Consider the following 14,581-nt stretch of genomic DNA (forward strand, 5'->3'; position numbering starts at 1 on the left):
CAACTGAATCAATGGTGATACACAGAGCAGCCCTAAGGTAGCTTTTTTCCCCTTCATCCTACTTTTAATTCAGGCCTTGACCAGCTAAACTTAGATAAGAAACTAGAGGTTTAGTCATTGGAAAAACTATTAAAATGAATCTATTAGAACAACATAAGCTTCTTAAAACAAGTGTGCCAAAGTTTCTTGTTTCTGTTAGTCCATGACCTATTGCAAAAAAAAAAAAAAAAATTCCAGACTGAACACAGAATCCAGAGCACTCCTGTGGAAAACAGAAGGTCTATTAATAAGTGTAGTTTTGAAGACTGGAGCAAAGCAGAATGGTGCCTGATAGAATCATATTCATTAAATCAATTTGAAATTATTAAAATTATAGAGTCACCCCTTTGTAAAATAATGTATTACCTTTCAGTCAGAAACATGATTATTTACTAATTATTTCATCATATTTCTAAAGTACTTGTGTAAAAATCAATTTATCTGATGTCAGCTGTCATTGCATACACTATAAAGGTTATTGAACCCTTGATGTATAGAAATATGCAAGTGAAGATCAAAGGCAGTTGTCAGAAGATAAACCAGTTTGAGATTGCATTCTATTTGCATGCCAGTTGTCATGTACCATGAAATGAAGTTCACCAGTGACCTGTTTCCTTATTCTGCTCACAATGTGAACAACAGCATATGGGAAAAATCCATGAATCGTATTCTTTTATCTAACGAAGTCACCCCTGATCCTTGACTGTTAGATGTGATTGATAGATTTTAAAAAAACAGTGAAGCAAAAGAAGAGGGAAAAAAAGTGTCATCTTTCAAATAAAAATTTTAAAATAATATTTAAAAGTCAACTTTTTTTATAGACAAGTTACATCATCTTGGCTCCAATTAAATAACAGTTTCCTTTGCAAGTCATGACCTCAGTGGACTAAGTCATGAAACAAAGTATTACTCAGTTTAAGTAAGGCACCAGATGCAAGCCTTTAATACAAAGAAAGAAAATTTATCCAAAATATATGAACAGTAACTTCAGTGATGTGACTATAACTGGTAGAGAAGCTATCTGTTAGATGTGCCAAGTCAGATTGAAGTTTTCACAATGAGACATTTAAATCTCATAATCTTGGAGGTAGTGTGTTTCCATGCATCATTTTTTATTGTTATTATTATTAATTAATTAATTTATTTAGCTTTTGATAGATGGAATAGGGTTAGGCTGTGAGGAGATGTAGCACTTTACTTTTATTCATGTTTGGTGATATGAAGGTAGGATAGCAGTGGAGGAATGAAGAAAGAAAAATTATGTGCCCAAAATTAGGAAATAGTAAAACAATCTTTATAGAAGGGTGGGGAAGGCAGAAATGAATTAGTAAATGATGTTGTAGTGCTTGAGAATGCAGTGTTGTAAAGTATTTGAACCTTGATAGTGTGCCCCAGCCAAACCATTTTTAGTTATTTTTACCAGAGCCCTCAGAGTGAGACCAGGCTAGAACTACCCTCACTGGCTTCACCTGCCCTTTCCACCTTCAGCTGCAGCACATCAGCCCCAAGAGGGTTTTTAAGCTCCAGTTTGAAGGCTGGTGGGGAGAGGCGGGATAAGCTTATATGGGCTCCTTGTCCTCTGCTGTCTTCTTGTTTGGATTTTCTGGACTAACTTGGCTGCTGATCACTGGATGGGTTTTGTTGCTGGCATCATCTTGATGCTGCTTGCCTGGATCAGGAGCACCACCTGTTAGAGCCCTCAGGAATTCATCAAGGACTGAAAGGTAAACTGTGCTAAATTGGGAAAGAAGACGCTGAAAAACTAAATACCAAGACAGCAAGGAATAGATAAAAAAGGACTGTGCTGCACTGGATTAAAACCAATCATATTATCAGAAAAGTGTGTGCAGAGCTCATGGACAGAATAGAGAAACCAATCAAGCAATGGGAGATCTCATGCACAGTAGTTGCAAAATGTATATGTACTGTATTGTGCAAAAGTAGGTAGAATGTATAAGTAAGAAAATGTATAAGTAGAGTAGTATGTAAAAGTAGGTATTATGTATAAGTAGTGTATTATGTATAAGTAGGTAAAATGTATAAGTACTGTGTTATGTAGAGGTTGTAAAAAGTATAAGTAAGAAAATGTATAAATAGAGTGATATGTATAAGTAGTGTAAGATAAGTGAAATGCATAAGTAGGTAGAATGTAAGCAAAGTGTATAAGTAGGGTATGATGTCAAAGTTGTGAGATCTGTGAGTGGAGTGTATTTTAAACAATAAGAAGTTTCTGTGTAATCATATTGATTGGTTGATCAGAAGGCATGAGTTCCCGCAAGGCAGAAGCTGAGAACTTGGACAAGAGCCATCTGTGTCTGCTGATGGACACCAGTTGTAACCAGAATGTGGAATAAACTGAAAGTAAAGGGACAATTGGCAGATGGAGTTATTGTGAAACCAAATAGAATTAAAGGAGGTTTTTTTTATTGTTGTTTAGACAGAATAGGATAAAACATCTTTGAACTGTGAAGAAATGGAAAAGAATTCAGGAGAAATGTAAAAGAAATGGTACTGGACACATGAAGCTGTGAAGACAAACAGATGAGATCAAATTTAAAAAGAAGGGAGAAATTGTACAAGAAAAATGAGGGCATGAAGAGGTAAAGTGTCATGGAATTGAGAGGTTAAAATGTAATTTTAATTTGGCATGCTCAACAGTTCTTTTATCAAGAAAAATAGTGAAGGGGGAAATATGAAAAAGTGTGATGTCAGGTAAAAGATGTGAAAAGATCTAGAGCTGTGGTCAATAGATTTGCAAAAGCAGAGTAATTTGTCTAGGAGGACTTAGGAGTTGTGGCTGAAACAGGGAAAATACACAATTATGCTCATAGGAGAAAGGAAAGAGAATAGAAAGGAGATATCTTAAGATGAAAAAATGTTATTGAGCTGGGTGGCCATATAAAAGTTTGCAGTCCTGTTGGCTAGGGACAAGTGGGAAAGAAGCACAAAAAATTACAAGATTGGTAAAATACAAACAGTGAGAGATCAGAAGAAGATAGCGTTTGGTGAAAACAGCCCTGGAGACCTGACTGGGGCTGCCCAGTGTGTGGTGAAATGTATGGAAAAGGGTCTGTGTGAACACCTACCACAGGAGCTGGAAGCAGAGACTGGAGAGAAAAAACATGTAAGTAGAATGAAATTGGGGAAAAAGACTCATGGGTTCAGATTGCAGGAATTAGGAGGCATGAAGACAGAAGACCTTAAAATTTGCATTTAGATGAGGAGAAAGAGAGGAAAGGGAGAGAATGGAAGTGTTGAATAGGAGAGAAACCTGAGACTCCCAGGAAGTGCTTTGATCCAGGATGCACAATGTCAATTTGCAAGGAAAGGCAGCTACTTGAGTACCAATTTTAAAGACATAATTCCTTAAGAAAACTAAGAGCTGAAGGAAATGTCTAGAGGCTCCAGATGCATCCTAACTTTTATAAATGGAGTGGTTACTCCAGAGATGGTAAGAGAACAGAGGGAAATACAAATGAAGAAATGTAATTGTTCTGATGTGGCTTGTCATTCTGCATATCCAGATTCCACTTTTTGGCTAAAATGCAGATTGCTTTCAGCATTTCCTCTAGAGATTTTCCAACAGTGAATTCCAAATATTGAAGCGACTTACAGCAAGTAAAGATGTCATAATAATGTGCCAAGAGTATACTGAGCTATCTAGGACAAGAAGAGATACTTTCAATTTTATATTATTGTTCCAATTTTAGTTTATGGAGTGAATTAATAATAAAAAGAAAGGAATGCAGTTGAGAAGTATACTAGTGTTATATAGAGAAATCTTTATATTCTGGGTTAGGGATATTTTTGTGATGTTTAAATGGACTTTTGGATGTGAGCAATGGTTTGAGTATGTAAGTGTGCCTAGTCCTGAGAACGGGCTCCCAGCTCGCCCTCGGACAGGGAAAGCTGGCAGCTTTCCTGCTGGCTTCCTCTTCCTCATGAAGATGAAGAAGAGAAATAGCTAGTCATTTCTTATTCCTTACTCACACTTAAAGGAGAACAGTCACACTACAGGAAAGCTTTTCCTAGGCAGAATGCCCTGGAGACTGTTTTTAACCACTTGGAATTATTTAAGTTTCTTTAACATGTACTACATACCATGCCTGACTTCTCTCCTTCTCAGTTATCTCACTCTGGTGTGGGTGACTTGATGTGTCCCAAATGAGCACAGATGTAGCATTGTTTGTGTCTGCTGTAGTGGGATCCAGAAAAACAAATGCATTTGAAAAATCAGGCCTCTAGATTTCAGCTGACTGGGGAGTAGTATGTGGAGAAGCAAACACAAATGAAAATGCTTCAGAGCAACTTGTCCTGATTAAAGGCATACAACCACAGAGACCCTGGTATTCAACTTTGTGGAACCTCATCCAGCATGCACATGGTCCTTACAGCCTACTGTGGCTGTGTGCTCTTTTGCAGCCTTTGAAGGAACAGATTTATTCAAAGCATAGGTTGATTTTAGGTTAGCAAGCATAGTCCCGGAAGGGATGTCCTTGCTAAGGGGTGCTTACAGCTTCCTCTGGGATCTGATAGAACCTATCAGCTGGCCAGTTTGAATATGGACAATTCTTTAAGCCACTTAAAGTTGTGACCGCCTCTGTGATCCACACTTAAGAATAGACAAACTCCCCCCCAAGCTCTCTCTCGTTTCCGGCGCTGGCACAGGTGGCTGCAGGCCCCGTGCGGGGGCCAGTGGGCCCAGCCAGGCCCTGCTTGGGCCAGGCCGGGCCGGGCCACGGCCAGCCTGGAGCCGATGGGCCTGTTCCAGCTGTGGAACCCCCCCCACTGCCTTGCTGTGGGCAGCCGGAGCGGCTCGGAACCACCCCCCCCCTCCACTGCGGCCGAGATTCAGCAAAGCGGCACCTCTGTCCGGCAGAGCTCAGGTGAGCAACAGCGATAAGCCACATTCCAGCTGCAAGGCTGAGGTGAGATTAACCCTTTTATTGCTGTGAAGAGCTGAAAACCTGAGGGAAGAGAGAGAGGAGATGCTTAAAGCTGAAAGTCTGTTGTGAAGCTATGATATATCAGAGTATCCTGTTGTAATTTCATGAAGATATGGGGGGTGGAGTGTTCAACTCGTAAGCAGAAGCACCTGCGCTGAGATAGGCAGATGCTGACGCAGCTGTAATTTCATGAGAAGTTTGGACAGAGAGAGATGAACCAGATGAACCAGATGAGGACTTTTGCTCCAAAGAGGAAAGGAGAAAAACCTCAATTCCTAGAGATGCTTCCAGAGATAGTCTTAAAGATGAAGATGACCCTTTGCTCCCAGGGAAGGAGAAGGGCCTCTGTTTTTTTTTCTGAACAGCTCAACCTTAAAATTGTACCCCGAAAAACTTCAAGAGTGGACCCTCGAAAGCAGTTGCGGGAAAAGCTGCAAGTCGGGGGAAGGGACTCACATCGCAAGCAGAGAGACTCCTCTTCCTAAATGGACTGAACAATATTTGGAAGTGGGTGGCTGTCTCGGTGTGGTACTGTTTTCATAGCACGAGCAAAAAGAGACTTCTCTTTCTAAATGGACTGAACCAGGTTATTATGGAAGTGGTAAACAGACTGAACATCTTAAGGGTTGTCTTTACATTGTCAGTGGGAGAAGGGAGGAAGGTGGGGGGAGGAGGAGAGTTCTAAAGGTGGTATAATTTTTTTTTTCTTTTCTTTTCTTCTTTTAGGTCTGTTAATAAACTTCTTTATATTCATTCAAGTTGGTGCCTGCTTTGCATTTCTCCTAATTCTTATCTCACAGAAGATAAACAGTAATGAGTATTTTAGACCAAACCACTACAGCATTCATCTTCATTTCTATGTTACTGACAGCTGTAGCAATGTAGGCTGGAGGCGATGAAATGAAAGCCACTGTGTCCAGATCCACGTGCAAAAGGAAAACGTGAATTTGCTCTTGAGGCAGAGAGACCTGTAGACTGACACTGTTCTTTCATTGTGCAGACTGAGATGACCTGAATGAATTTTGAGATTTCACAGCACTTGATGAATGAAGATCAGTACCTTTGACTGAAAGAAGGGTCATAAATTTGGTGTTCCTTGGGTGGCAAGCCTTGTTAAGGGTAAGAGATATTCTGCTGTGTAATTCTGAATTTTAGTAAAACCAGGAACCATGTTTGCTGCCTACCTTGGCAAATACCTTATTGATACTGAAGAAAGAAAACAAGACAGTTTATTGACTTTTGCCTGTGAGCTTTAAGGGAAAAGAATCAGTATGCAGCACTGTAGACAGAAAGCATGCAGAAATTACTGTTCTTACCTTTTTTTTCCTACCTGATCTGAATTTGTAGCTGGATGCATTTTTATATAAAATGTATATTATGAACAATATTTTGAAGCCATATTTAGTACTGTTCCTTTTTCATGTCTTGACTAAGGCTTAATTTTGAAGTCTTCCTGATGCACATCATTAGAACTAATTTGAATCACTTTTTTAATCCTTTTTCAGTTTGTCTGTAAATTAGCAGAAGAAAGGCCTAATACATCTAGCATGACATATTTTGATGAATGTAAAATGTCATCTGGAAAGCTTCTTATTTCTTCAAAGTGGAATTAACTGTTCAAAAATACTCTCCAGAAATGGAAAACCTGTTAGGCTGTCTATAGAAAGAAGTAGGAACATGGACTGATCCATAGCACCTTGGGAAATAAAAAGACTTTGGATCACTGAACTGTCATCTCTTAATTGTATACTCCTGTTCCAGAACTCCTTATGAAAAAAAGAATAGATAACCCCTCATTAAGAATAATTATTTCAGACATATAATTTTTTTTTCATACAAGTAAAATACAAGATGGTATGGGAATGAAAAGGACTTTTCAATCCTCCATTCTTCTAAGTGATTCTTCAGAAGTGTATTGCAGTATGGAAAAGGACATAATTTAAATCATCTGACCTCCATATTTTTTCCTTTCATTAAATTAAATCATGAGTGCAGTTTTGGTCTATAAGAAATGAGAAGAGACAGCAATCTAAAGAAAAAGATCATTATAAGGTGAAGATTGTGGGTAGACAATAACCACTAAGCATTTTTTGTGTCTAACCACAGGAATTAAAGCAGGCTCAAACTCTCAAATTAAGGTAAAAGTGAGCGATAATTTAAGTTATGCCAAGGAAACACAGTTGGGGGGAAAAAACCTTAAAAAGTTGCCATCTGAACCCTTCCACATGCAGATTAAGTAAAAAACTCTTCTTGAACTTTTCAGTCTTACACATTGAATTTATGTTTCACTCTTAGGAGGGAAAATATGGACTCTGCCATTACTTACAGCAACATTTACAATTTATCTGGACTAATTGTGAAGCTGATATGCAAACAATGCTTGAAAATATGATAGATATTTGATTTTTTTTATTCACAGGGGAGTGTGTACAATAAAGTGTGTGCATACTTTTGCATAGCTTTTGATTCAGACCCAGGTGAATTTTGAAACAAATATTGTAAGTTAAACGAGAGAGAGGATCTGAATTTTATATCTGCTTCAAGTGTACAAGCAAGGAATAAAATAACCTCTGAAGATTAGATCTTTATATTGAATTATTTGAGCAAAGAGTTTTTAGAGAAGACCAGACACATTTTCTGTGACAGTATTCAGTATAAAAAGTATTCCATAATCACCTTAAATAATTAGCTGGAGAACTCCTGTTTCTGCTTGCAGATGATGTAGTGAGAATGTTATTTTCTTGCATTTATTCTGCTGAAATGATATCTTAATAATTCCCTATTGGCATTTCATTCCACTGTGAAAGGACTCTGAACAGCTCAATGTGAGTTGTCAGCTGAAATTCAAGCTGTGCCTGCTGATTGACCATATCAATGGAGTCAGGGAGCATTGATTTCTTGTCCTAATTGCAGGCTTTCCATAAGCTACCAGGACATCAAAACACTCAGAAGGATGCTGGATTGGATTAGGCAAGTTTAGAAGATCTGAAACCTCTCCTGGTCATACAAGCCTTATGTGCAGCATCTTAGAAAGGAACAAATTAGAGTCAAAATTTATTGGTTGGATGCAGAGTTTAGGTTTAAATTTTCCCCTGACCCTTCTGTGCAAAGTAAAGGAATTCCCCTAGCAGTGCTTGGGCTGTTCCAGGAGCAGATGTTTCCACCTGGGGCTCTCCAGCTTCAACAACACCTTAAACTAAACGAGCCTACTCAATGCCTTCAGTGACACAGGCATGTAAGGCTGGGATAAATGGAATGTGATTAAATTATCCAGTGTCTGGGGGTTACAAAATTGCCCTAAGCACTGATCTCTTCTCTCTGGTGACCAGTTTCAGGATTTCATTTGTTTAACCTCTTCTGCTTCCCTTTCACTGTGTTTGGTGTCACTGCAGAGTAAATCTTCACCTGCTATACACCAACTCCACCTGTGAGTAAAAAAATTCCTAAATTTGCATGAAAAAAGCTAGCTTTGAGTCAAGTATTAATTCAGTATGCACACTGTTGCAATGATAGAGGTACCATTGCACACAAGATGAAGTGACTGAGTTCTGACTGAGCTAAATCTAAATAACAATCACTAAAAGACATGCAAAAACAAATCAGACAAAGTTATTTTTTCCTTTTTATGAATGAATGACTGAAGAACTAGTGAGCATTTAGTCTGTGAAAGACTGAAGGTTGAGCAAAGCAAAATGAGAAGTCTTTTCATCAGAATATTTAAAACAGTTTAGTTTTATCCAGTTTTGGGGGATTTCTATACTTGATCTTTTCACTTTTGGGCCTGGTGAACACATTGGACAAAGGGTATTAAGAAGCAGAGGTTTTTGTCTGCTTCTCAGAAATGGAAAAATATATTTAAGGGATTTTAGCATTAATACATGCAACAGCCACAATTGAATTTAAGAACCAAATGACTAACTCTGAGGAAATATGTAAATAATCTTCCTCACATAAACAGTCTGATTTAATATTGTGGTTGTATTTAGGGTAGTGAAATTATATCTTGATGCATAGCTAAAAATGTATGAGTGCATGATTCAAGCAATTTGGTTTTAAATTCTTTTTGTAAGGTTTAGGCCATAATAAATTAAGGAACGTGTTAGCTGTGCAGTGGTAATGTTAGTCCAAAGCTCCTGTAATTGAAACACATTGCACAACAGGGTTTTAAAGAAGGAATATTTCTTGGCTTAGACATGTCCTGATTGTAAGATCCAACTCAGAGCAATTTCATTCAAGGGCTTTAATCTCAGATCACAGTTTTAAAACAAACCTCTTGTCCTCCCCAAAAGTTGCATGAATTTAACATCCCTTTTTCTTATGCACAAGTTCATAAAATACAGTAGTGGGCATGCTGTTATGATTTATTTATCAACTAAAGTGCAAGTTTGACTGAAGCTAAAAAGTGCTTTAAAATGAGCAGTGGATGGTTGAAATGAACCATCCCAAGAGCTATGGGAACATGTCTTAGCCTCTGGTGTGGTCATGCAAGAATTACAGCCAGCTAATTGAAGATTTTTTTTCATTTTTTTGTAGAAAGAGATCATGCAGCAGAGTTTGAATTTGACTCTACCCAGAATTTCCTTATTTCTCTGAGTCTGCTGGGAGTCTGAAAAACTGCTCTGAGCAAAGAAGTCAAGTATCAGCCATTTTAAAAAGATTTTTGATATATAGAACAGAAAAGGGGAGGAAGAAAGAGTCCAGCAAAATTCATCTGCTGCTGTTTCAAATTTGGGGACAGCAGCCCTGCTTCAATACTGCAGAAGGTATGGGCGGGTTCAGATGGTGTTGGAACCCTGGATTCTGAGAATTTCAGCCTTTCAGTGCTGAGAGGCAGTGATCCTCAGAAACACACTGTATTCGATCCAAAACCCTGGGAAAAGCTTCCTAAATTGTGTGATAAAACTGAGGTTGTTGCTGTGTAATTAAAAGTTATGTCACTGGGTGTAATATGTAGAAATGTAGAAAATTAGATTTAGAGCATATAGGTAATAACAGGTTACAATATGGAGAATTTTGGGTGTGGATTTATGCCTTCTTCCTTCTCCTTCTTCACAAATCTGAATGTTCTGTCATTGGGTCAAAAGTTCTGTGCTGAAGAACATGAAAAGTTAATAATTGGATTGTAAGTAAAAACATCTCATAATTGGTTAGTTTAGACTTTAAAAAGCTTGGAAAATTAAAACTCACGGCCATTTTCCACCCTTCCAACAAAGAGGCACACTCTGTGCAGCTGTATTACTGACAAGATATAATAAACAACTAAGTCCAAACAAGAATTCTCGATCTCCTGTGTCTCAATTCAAACTGTGAGGAAAAGAACTCGAGATGTAAAAGAAAAAGAAGAAAAAGTAATAAGATGGCACCTCCCTCAGCTGCCCTAGTCCACTTTTAAACATCTTCATCCACGTACCCACTTTCGTTTCTGACTGGTTTCACCTCATCAAGGGCCGGGTGAGTCACAGTATTTCGTATTTCACCAGCACCAGCAGAAGTGTTTGAGCAGCACATGCTCAGTGGCTGGGCTGCAGTGGCAGGCAAGGGGTAAACAGGAATGACCGGTTGAATGCAAGGGTGTGGAAATGGAGGCAAAAAACAAAAGGTGCTTGTTACATTTTGAACAATATCTCTGCTCCACTTCAAGATGGGAAACCTGAGCCCATGCCATCTGGTTACCTGCCAGGTACTAGCTCAACCCTGGATAATTTTCTGGAGCTTTTTCTGTGGCTGTATTTTGAGGGGAGGAATTCTGAGCTCTAGCAGCTCTTAATTCTAGCTCAAATATTAGTGCCAGGCAGCCCGTGGCAAGGAAAGATTTCATTATTTTTTTTTTGTCCAGATTCCACATGTGGCAGGGCTGTAGCAAATGAATTGTAAGAGGCTGGTGAAAGGGTTCCTCTCCTCTGCTGTGCAGTTCATATGTTGCTTGTGTTAAAATGCCATTACTTCTCAAAGGGGTTTTACTAGGCAGACAGATTCTGGAGGCTTTCTGAGTCTCACTGATGCCTGAAGCTTTCAGCCTCCAGGTATTCCCAAAATCAGACCACCCTGAACCCCTAGTTTATGCGGTGGAGCAATGCTACCCTGAGGATTGAAGTGGCTGCAAATCAGAAGATTGGTAGCCCAAGGAAGCAAAAGGTTAGAAGAAACAGAGGGATTTGGGTACTTTCCAGGAACAAGAAATAAGAATATATTTAAGGGATATTAGAAGATTCAGGATTTCATTATCTACTTTCGTGTTTACGGTGGTAAAACATTAAAAATGCCACAGGTGTAGTTCACAACAGGGCCAAAGGATGTTAAATCTATCTCCAAACTCACAATAAGGATGGTTAATTCTCATTTGTGAGCTGCAAAAGTGCCACTCTTTATTAATTCCTTGAACTTTACAAACAGAAGGTAAGAACAAAGCAAGAAAGGAAGACTCATTTGTTGTTTTTTCTCTGATGTAAAAATTAAAGTTCATCAACTCACTTTAATGACTCAATGAGACAGCAAGCAAGTAAAAGCATCTCATTTGCTCTGCACATCAGGACATAAATATTCTATTTCCGTGACACTGTAATAAAGAGTAAAAAAGCACATCCCTTTTTTTGGAGTTACCTGGATGTTTCAGTGTGCATAAGCATAATAACTGTTATTTTCTGTCATTTTCCAGCATTTGTATGTTCTCTTAAAAGCAGGCATGCAGGCAGTTGAGCTCCCTCATCTCTACTGAAAGTGGAAACCCAGAAATTGTCCCTGAAGTCAGTGACCGATGTAAACTGAGTGAATACAGAACATACATTACAGGATGCTACACAGTGGCAATAAAGCACAGGTACAATGATCATGGAAAAACTCTCCTGCCTGTGAGCTTTGTAGCACTGCTGGATGCAAGAAGTATTCCAGCAGCCAGGCGAGCTGGGCTTCAGGTGGGGCAAGAGGCATAAATAAATGGTGAGAAGAGGATTGGCTATTGTGAACTTGCCCTTGGCTCTTCTGCAGCTACAGGAGAGCTGGCAAAGCACAGGTGTAACTGAGGGCTGGTTTAGTCTCTGTCTGCAGAGCAAGTTTACAGGGACTGAAACTGGGAGGTATAAATTGTCACATCTTTGCCCTGCTGAGCAGCAGTACCCCTCCCATCAGACAAATCTCCCAGTGGCACTTCACTTACCAGCCCCTCATGGATGATGAGGTGCAGGATGCCTCGTGTCAGGCTGTGATGTTTGAAAGATGGGAGATGAAGCAGAGCACATGCCAAGGCCTGCACTGCAGTCCTGAGCATGACAGGAGGGTGGGATTTTTGGTTTAATGTGTGTTAGAGAAGCTCTGTGATTTTTTGGGTGTGAACTGCCTACAGCAGCAATCACTTAATGCACCATTAGACCTTGCAGTAATTGGTGAGTACAGGCTCCTTTACAAGAAGAGAAGTGATTTCCACATTTTATGTAAGTGCACTATTAGTTATGTGCCACTGCTGATATATTTGACTTATTTGTTGTCTAATGTTTGAGGTGAATGCTATTTAAGATTTATTTTGTAATTTCCACTGTGCCAATGTAAAACATATAGTTTGTTGCCATCAGGTTGGAAAAAAATTACCTCTTGATGCAAAAAGGGTGTCAAGATTTAAAACTCCCCAGTGACAAACGACAGAGGCACCAAATATACCTTGTTCCCGTATATCACTTCTTTTGAGGATGATGATGTGCTTTTTATATAACATTGTGGGTTTCATTCCTGTCCCCAGAATACCCTTGGAACTGAGTAGTGCTGTCCCAGCAATGTTATTATGCTGACAAAAGATTTTAATTTTTAGACTGTTATAAAATATATGAATGCAGGAATAATGTTTTAGTTGCATAATGTAATACCAGGAATAGCTCACCAGTCATCTTAATCAGATCATAATTCACTCAAAATCTCAGTAATTTGCAGTATAACTTGTCTAAATGGAGGTCAGAGAAGATACTGGTAAGGTCAGTAATCAGTGCTGGTACTGCAAGCTGGCACTCGGTAGATAGGAAAATATTTGTAAACAGTATAAAGTTTGAAATGTTTTACTTGAGAGGCTGCTACAATCTTGGGATCTTTTTCAGTTTGTAGGAATTCTCATCCACTTATAGTCATTAATGCTTTCTGATTTGAACAGATCCACAAATTAAAGGAAGAGCTGCCTTCAAGTCATTAGCTCTCCACTCTTTTGGAGTTAATAGCGTTGATATAAAATCACCATTATCAAGCCTTCTAAAATCTGATAAGAACTCTAAAGTGTCAGTGTACCACATCTGTTCCATTCAGTTATGCCCATTTAAAATAATTACAATAGAAATTCCTCCTTGCTGAGAAAACTCTGGACAGCTGGAGTCTTCCTTTTAACCTGCATGAAACAAACAGGCATCACATCTTTCTTGTTAGCAATTCTGCACAACATTTCTCCTGCCAGCCAGTGCAATTTAAATCACCTGGTTGCCTGAAGTAAGGTCAAGGACATTGAAAAGAAGAGCAATTACTCTGAGTGTTTTTTAACAACATGAATATATTAGATAAGTGAAAACATTTATTATTCACTGCAAGAATAGTTACAGAACTATCTTGGAAATTTGCTGTATTACTGAATAACAAGGGTCTAAATTATTCCCATCATTAGAAGGATGCTTTCAAACATTGTAAACATCAAGAACAATTTTAGATTAAAGATCTAAGCAAAAACTTGTAGCCGAAAACTTAACTCATCAATAATTCAAAGTAGTTCTGGGAAATGCAATCTTTTTCTTGGCAATGCTTTATCTAAATCTGTGGCTGTGTGGGTTTGATTGCTCTTCTGTGCCACAAGGTGTCATTGTTTTACCATTATCAGCTTTTTAAAGCCACACTTTAGGAAAATTTGCAAAAATTCCTTCGTCTGGCATTTTAAGAACTTGGAAACAGACACAGATAATTATCTAGGTTTTAGTTGCCTGTGAAATGTAGAAAATAGCGACCTGTCAAAGACTAAATTAGAAAGATCTCTTTGACACCTACTAATGTACCAGCAGGCCTTCAAGGTCTTCAGGCTTGTTTTTCCCTTCCTAGTGTAGAGGCATTTTGTGTGGCCATTTGATCCCCTTACCTCGATAGCAGGTGAGGAACTTGAGTTCTCTTTTGATGGCTCGGGGGATGACATGTGCCATTTGGGCAAACCCATGTTTCTGTGCCCTCAGGCAAAGGTCAGGTTCCCTTCCACTGCATTCCCTGCCTGGCTGCTTGCCCTGAGAAGCCTGTCTCACTGCTTGCTTGCTTGATCTTGGAGTGATTTGGGTCATCTTTAAGGGTCGTCTAGTCCAGCCCCTCTGCCATGGGCAGGGACACCTTCGACTCGGCCAGGCTGCTCAGAGCCCCCCCAGCCAGGCCTTGAATGATTCCAGGGATGGGGATTTTACTGCTTTTCAGGTCAACCTGTCCCAGTGCCTCATTACCCTCATTATAAAAAATGTCTTCCTGACATCTAATCTAAACCTCTTTCCATTTAAAGCCATTCCCCCTTGTCCTATCACTGCAGGCCTCATAGAAAGCCCTTCTTTGTCTTTCTTGTAGCCCCTTTAAGGTACTGAAAGGGGCTCTAAGGTCTCTCTGGA

General features: G+C 39.1%; 1 long non-coding RNA gene across 1 annotated transcript; it reads left to right on the plus strand.

The window, feature by feature from the left end:
- Positions 1-1,592: 1,592 nt before the first annotated feature.
- On the plus strand, positions 1,593-10,261 carry LOC138120918 (uncharacterized). The gene is made up of 3 exons (XR_011156001.1): positions 1,593-1,763; positions 5,986-6,104; positions 9,519-10,261. It is a non-coding gene; the product is annotated as an uncharacterized lncRNA (long non-coding RNA).
- Positions 10,262-14,581: the final 4,320 nt, after the last annotated feature.

The sequence above is a fragment of the Aphelocoma coerulescens genome, chromosome 1, assembly GCF_041296385.1.
Source record: "Aphelocoma coerulescens isolate FSJ_1873_10779 chromosome 1, UR_Acoe_1.0, whole genome shotgun sequence".
NCBI lineage: Eukaryota > Metazoa > Chordata > Aves > Passeriformes > Corvidae > Aphelocoma > Aphelocoma coerulescens.